This window comes from Ambystoma mexicanum, chromosome 3p, assembly GCF_040938575.1.
Source record: "Ambystoma mexicanum isolate Mex_15411 chromosome 3p, UKY_AmexF1_1, whole genome shotgun sequence".
NCBI lineage: Eukaryota > Metazoa > Chordata > Amphibia > Caudata > Ambystomatidae > Ambystoma > Ambystoma mexicanum.
Genome location: NC_090925.1, coordinates 102,972,633 through 102,979,125, shown reverse-complemented (window position 1 = coordinate 102,979,125; position 6,493 = coordinate 102,972,633). Strand labels below are relative to the sequence as shown.

Genomic DNA, 6,493 nt, shown 5'->3' with positions numbered 1-6,493 from the left:
TACAACATTCAAGGAACTGGTAAAGTTAGAGAGAGGATTCTGAAGTGTAGAATACAGGTTCTGAGAGTCGGGGGAGGATCTGCTGTGGAGAACCAAGCTATTCTAATCATTCGGAAGGCTTTAGGAAATGGAGGCCCCCCAAGGAGAGGACAACAAGGGGTCAGTTGTGCGTAAAAATGCAATGGATGAACTAGGGGCTGCTGGTAAGTGGTTTAACTACTCACCAGCCTTAGCTCACTCCGGGGCCAAACTTGGCAGGTATGGAGAGGGTTGCCTGGAGTACGAGTTCCCACCCTTGGTTCAACTTCAAAGTGCACAGGTTCTGCAGGTGCAGATCTGGTTCCAGTGTACAGTAGGAGCTGTATCCCTCATCTCCAATGCAGGACAAAGAAAGCACCAATGCAGCTCGTCTCAGGAATCTTGAAGAAAGGCAGGAAAGTCACCAGCAACGACCGTCACTGTAGCACAGTGATGCAGGGGCACCCAACTCTCGTGGTCTGATGCATGCCTTTCTCTCGTGGTCCAAAGCAACTGGGACAGTGAAATTTGTCAAGAAGGTGCTTTGCTTTGCGGTGCAAGCTAGGATACCTCCAAAGCTTGAGGCAAAGATCAATAGGACAATGCTCCTGCATGGGTGCCAAGGTTTGAGACGGACAGTCCACTGGATGGCCCAGGGACACTTCAGAGAAAGCTCTTTTGCATGGAAACCAGGAGGCATCGAGACTGATTGGTCCCACTACGCAAAGGGGTTGACGCACCCTTACAGGTCTTAGGAGATTGAGCGCAAATTAGGGCATTACTGAATGTCAGAAGTCTCACGGTGCCAACCGTCTTCTGTGAGGTTCTGGATAGTCCTTAGGTCTGCTCGGCTCTTCTGGATACTTGGTCCTTGTACAGGTCAATTCAGACCTGTTGCTGATCTGCAGATATGCAGTTTGGACCCCTCCTCATATTCACAAGTCCAGTGAATTTGTGCACACAGCTGGCCAATGAGGCGATCTACCCCACTCATGCACACAAGCAGTGGTCCAATCAGGGACCACTGTGGCTCTCATGCTGTCATGCACATAAAACATCCTGGCACCAGTAGTGTGGATTGGGATGAGACAGTCCCAGCCCACTTCCTGGGTACCTACACATGTGACCTGCAGTAGACCGCAAAAGACACAGCTTTTGCGGACAACTGCATGACCAAATAAGGTGTCCCTGGGTCACAAAGTACAGGGAGAAGGCAAGCGGACAAAATGGCCAAGGAGAAGACAAAAGAGCTTGTAGCATGGCCATGATGGACACTAGCCACAGTCATGAGCCAAATGCGATAAGCGTGTTATGGCTCAATAAAAAGATATAAAAGTACATGAAAAAGTTTCTGCTGCCACCAGTCTACTCCTAGGCACATTTTCCAGTTACCAGAAAATCCTCAGTGGATGACTAGGGCCTGAAAATGCAAGGACCCTGTTGCACGGTACAGTAATGAAATACAGTTGCCATAAATTGTAACAAAGTTGAAAGACAAAGAGAAACAAAGTCTGAAGGATGTGTCAGTTTCCCCATTCCGATGAGTGAAATCCCAGTGGAGTGCATCTGAAGGCTGTGCTACACTGGCAAAAGTCAGGACAGGTGGATGTAACTAAATCAAAAGGTATGTGTCTCCACAATTGTAGAGGTAAAATAGCAGTTAAAAAGGGACAGTGAGCTAAAGACTTATGACCTTAACACATAAAGCTCCAATACAACACATTTGGCTTATGAAGTACCTCTATGCAAATTCCCTAAGAAGAACTATTTAATGCTATATGTCCAATGACAGGCATGGACTTCAACTCCCAGAATCACTCAAGTACTGAGACGAAGAGGATGAAGGTGTTTGTACAAGGTAACAAAGGTTTGAAGCTCAATATGCAGTCTAGTTGTTTTCCCTAATCACTTGTGCGTGGGACTTTTAAAGATGGCAACTAATCTACTGAGTGTGGCAGTGCACAAGAAGACGTTGGTGCCTTTTCTTTCTTTCTTTTAAATATGAAACGCTTCACGAATGTGCGTCTCATCCTTGCGCACGGGCCATGCTAATCTTCTCTGTAACCTTCCAATTTTAGTATATGTGCTGCCGAAGCAAGCACAAGACGTTGGTTCCTATGCACAGGCTCACAAATGCAAAAGATATGTACCGGTGTGGCGGAGCAGAGGAGGCTACCGAGATAGAGGAGAAATGAAGTGCACGAGCAGGAAGTTTATTGTAGATGCTGTGTACCGCAAGAGAGTTCCTGGGTGGTGCTCAGTAGCTCGAAGAGGCAGCATTCTCCATGCTGGGACCTGAATGCAAGCAGGCATGTGATCGAGGAACCGCAAAGGAAGCGGAAGCAGGTGAAAAAGCCACGCTGCAGAAGGACAAACTGAACCGGAAATGCTGAAGAGAACCAGTTAGTTGTGCCAAAGACAATGGGGCCCTAAGGTGTTCTGTGGAACGCGCCGATGAATGTGACACCATTGTTAAAACTACAAAAAGATTGTTTGAATGCAGAAAAGGCAAAGTACAGACCCCACTGAGCTACAAATGTGTGGGATGCAAGTGTAGTGCAAAGCTTCAACAAACATTACCACTTACATATATACCAAGCCAAAATCAGTATATGCAGTCTTGGTGATAGAGGAACTGTGAAACACATGAGAAGTCCTTGCAAAGGAAAGGTACAAGGCAAGTGAAACACATGAGAAGTCCTGTCAAGAGAAGGAAACCAGGCAATTGAAACATATGAGAAGTCCTGGCAAGGGAGAGAAACCAGGCTATTGAATCACATAAGAAATCTTGGCAGGAGAGCATACCAGGCAAGTGAAAACCTCAAGAGCCCTGGCAGGAGAGTACACCAGGCAGTTGGAATTGCATAAAGAGTCCTGGCAGTAGAGTACACCAGGCAGTTGGAATTGCATAAAAGGTCCTGGCAGAGGAGTATACCAGGCACGTTGTAAAGCTACCAGAAATACTACAGAAAGACAGTGTTTTCTAAACAAAGGAGACATTTGTGTTAAAGAAAGACTGTTATAGAACGTGTCGCCTCAGCAGGAACCTTGTGAATCAAGGAGACACACAAAGGAACTGATAGTAAAAGAGACCATTGCCATCCTACTTAAAAATCCAGGGGAAGGAGACCACCCTCTCCAATTGCAACAAGGTGATTTTGTCTTTGTGCTGAACTTTGTCCACAGATGGAGTAAGCCACGATATAACAGTCCATACATGGTCGTTTATGCCAGTGAAGGAATTGTGGTATTGGGTACACATCTCGGATGTCCAAAAGGCTCCCCAAAGGCTCCCCATAAAGCACCTCCTTCACCTGGTTCTCTATCTGTGCCATGAAGTAATTGCCTATTGCTCTTCACACTGATTCTACTATTTTTATACAAACCGCTTTTACATACCTCTTTAATTACTAAGTTTAGACTTATCATATATATCTTTTCTATCTTTTCTATCTCAACTCCATCAGAGTGATTTAAGTTTTTTGAAGAATGTGTATTGTTTTTCTTGGAATGTTTATCTATTGGTATCGAGCTATTGTTACTGTATTGATTAATATGAAGAATTATATGATGAATTATAGGCATAATTATATGAATGCTGCATGTTAACCCGTTCTTCTCGCCCCCTGCAGACGTCTCATCACAAGTGTCATCATAAGCGTTGTATAATTATTGTACTGTTTTGTATCTTTGTTGCTTTTCTTGCAGGTCTGTGTATATATTCACCAGAAAAGGTTATGTGGGTAGGTCATATAAATGGGGTTGTACTATTAAACATTATGATTTTGGTTTTGTTGATTTTTCTACGTATGGTACTGGTTATAGTGGGGTGGTTCCAAGAAATGTATTACATGCGACACAAACACAGGTAGTGGAGACAGCAACATGACACTGGAGGTCTCGAGTAATAAGAGGGGTTGAGAAGGAAACAGAGTATGATCAGCATAAAGGGGTCGTACTTGATACAATGGCTGATGTGCACAATCCATAGTTTACTAATCTATGGTATAGTTGAATGTACTCATTGGGGAAACAGCGGTCAAATGGGAGCAGCTATGTCTGCTCTCTCATCCCCCACACATTAGGGGCACCTAAAATGTTAATACTGCACGATTTGGCACTGTACCGAGTTTGTAGTAAGTTTCAGGGGCACGACGTACATGTTGTGCTGATGGATAAAGACAAAGAAAAATGTGTGAAGACTGGAAAAGCCCTGGGGTGCCAAGTGTGCACACTGCTAAGAATCAATAACTGTTGTAGGGATCTAACAGATAGGAGCAGGTGGTAGTCAGCTGCACAGCCAGGGGGCTAGTGGGGCTCAAAGAAGAAGTAATATCAACCATAATCAAGAACTGTCTTCCTATATTCTCCAAGTAGCTCTCAAAATTAACATGGATCGAAGCCATAGAAGTTCCAGTGAAAGTGCAAATAGTGGATGAATATGAATTCTGTTTTGAGGGCATGGAACTGATCCAGTGTGAACCAACAGCAAATGTGATAAGACATTGTTTATCTCTGATTTCAGCAAGGGTACAGCAGCCCTCATGGATGTCTTCTGGGTGTGCCGTCAGATGGAATATTTGTCTCTGCCACCATCATGGAGAGGCACATGTTCATGAACAACCTTGCATTCAGCCATCCTCGTGGTTGCTGACGCCCACCTGACCATAGCACCCAGGTCTGTCACAGAAGCATTCAAACGGCCCCAATCCCAACCCCCACAAGGGAAGAGAAAGAAGTGCACACTGAGAAAATGGTAGAAGAGATATAATTATTTGTCTGAAGATTCTGCAAAGCTGATGAAAGAAATCCTAGATAAATACAGTTTGTATACCTAAACAGAGATGTTCTTCTCCTCCCTCCTGCTACCAGGGGTGCAGGTTGCAGCCAACGCCAAGTGGCTACAGATTGTGCGGTGGGAGATGATCCAGTTGAAGAATGATATGGAGCAGGGGCTGAATACGATCAAGACTGGGTTGTATCCGATCCAGAACTGGTATGTTCTCAATCTATTGACAGTCATGGAATGGGCCATGTGCAAACGTCCCCCAAACGATGCAGAAAATGGGTCCCTGTCACACATCATAGGGGCCCATCACCAGCTATAGAGCAGCATGGAAACTCAAACAGGAGTAGAAGCGGAATATTGGTTTGATATATTGTTCTCCTGGGCACCAACATGGCTTGGAGCAGTGGTGAAGATATTGGTCCCTATCATGGTGCTCTTGCTGGTGATGTTCTACACGGGCCAAATTATACTCCGTTGCTGCATAAATACACTCCCGAACAGTGCCATGATGATTGTCTCGATAGGTGCATGTAGAACTCCTCCTAGTAGAAATAATACGCCCAATCAAATAGAGGATTTGAAATAGCAACGCATGGTGAGAATAGAACGACCTATAGATCCCCTTGGTACCTTGAATTCACCCCACCGACCCAGCAAATTATGTGGGACACTGGGTCAATCTAGCAAGTGATGGGGACTGTATTTACCTCACATGTAGCCCTTAGAGGTATGCCCAGGAAGGGGGGAGGTTGCATCTTGAGTGCAGGGTGTGGGTACCCAAAGATGATGATCACAGGGCAAGAAAAGCAGCAGGGTTAGTTAATGGAGGATTAACTAAAGAGGGAATGTTGGGATGCATGTACAAGATCCATGTCCCTCCAAACATTTTACAATGAGGAATATACAACTGCAGGGGGTTGGAGGACACAATGCAAGAATAACAAATCTAGTGTTGAGATTTTAAAGTGTCTCTTGTACTACATGGGATTACCAATAAAGATCTTAGACCAAATAACCAAACAGACTCAAAGAATATGGCAAAGTACTACTTTATTCTCAGTTTAATAAAGCAGGGCAAAACTGGCAGACATCAGACTGTTGCTTGCACACTCACACACACACTTGATTACACAGAGGTCTTATACCCCGATATGCATCATCTATGACATCATTCTATGTGGCAAACTGTAAAACCTATCAATGGGATGGATTGGTTATGGGAACATATCTACTTATAGAATACATATGAGTTAGTACACCATTGGCTGTCTCGTATCTGTAAGACAAGCCTCGATCTATTCCTCTAAATATGTATAATACTAATTATTGCGGACAAAATGGCAGTAAATTGGTCTATGCAGCATTGTATAGCAGATTTCCCTATAGACCCAACCTTGGCCTTTCGACTCGGGCATCAGCACGTAAGCGAAACGAAACCCAGGTGCTTGAGCCACATAATATAACTCCCCACTTTCCCAATTAGTCATCATCTCTCATCAGTCTGGCCATAAGCCAAGATTTTCCACCTGTAGTTGGCCTTGTTACCTGCTCTCTTTTCTGGGACATTCAAGAGAGTGCAAGCACATCACTATCTTCATCCACAGCTTAATGAATAGCCCTTGATTTTCACTTCCGAATCCCGTGTGAGGAGACCTCAAATGTGTCCATTTTGACCTCTTATTTACT

The 6,493-nt window shown here is 44.4% G+C and overlaps 1 non-coding gene across 1 annotated transcript; it reads right to left on the bottom strand.

Moving 5' to 3' along the window:
* Window positions 1-2,013: 2,013 nt before the first annotated feature.
* Window positions 2,014-2,120, bottom strand: LOC138581586 (U6 spliceosomal RNA). Its single transcript, XR_011304648.1, has one exon. It is a non-coding gene; the product is annotated as a U6 spliceosomal RNA (small nuclear RNA).
* Window positions 2,121-6,493: the final 4,373 nt, after the last annotated feature.